Genomic DNA, 715 nt, shown 5'->3' with positions numbered 1-715 from the left:
TTTGGCGAAATTGTCGTTTTTCCATTAGGTAAATTTTTATGCGCAAGTTATATTTGCACAGTTTGAGGGTTAATGGAAACGCGACTAGTGTTCCTTAAAAGCATCTCAAAGCCGAACCCAATTCAATCAATTAGAAAAACGTCTACACCCACATTTGTCCTTTTCCCACTGATTTAAAATAACTTTGAATGTATTAAAAGACACCAGTTCCTTCAGTTTAATGTCCTTCTGCTCATGTAATACACGTTTGCGATCATTCTGAGCTGTGATCACACTGGTAAACCTTGGTATTTTCCTACTGTCCTGGTAGTAAATCGGACAGTGTGACCTGCAATTGTAAGTCTTGCAAAAAAAAAAAACAAAACAGTAGTCTTGTCACAGAATATCACTCTGCTACTGCTACCCTGCTCCACGATGTGTATGTGCTGTTGCTGCACAGTGCTGGTACCCTGCCATTATAAGCAGCCTCTCTGTTGTGTTTGCTGAAGCTGCAGGTTTCAGGTTGTTATTTGCAGCTATTTTCTCGTACACACTGCTGTCATGTCATATTTTTGTATGCAGTGATGTATACATTTGTTGGTTTGTGTACAGTAAGCTGAAATCCTCTAAGCATATCTGTGCTTTAAAGTCAAAAAGTTATTTTGTATACGTATATACTATACAGAAAATGCATTTTGGCAGCCAGAAATGCCTGTATCATCCTGTCTAAATGTCA

This window comes from Sphaeramia orbicularis, chromosome 24, assembly GCF_902148855.1.
Source record: "Sphaeramia orbicularis chromosome 24, fSphaOr1.1, whole genome shotgun sequence".
Taxonomy (NCBI): domain Eukaryota; kingdom Metazoa; phylum Chordata; class Actinopteri; order Kurtiformes; family Apogonidae; genus Sphaeramia; species Sphaeramia orbicularis.
The sequence above is the reverse complement of the archived record's forward strand: the minus strand, read 5'-3'. Positions refer to the sequence as shown.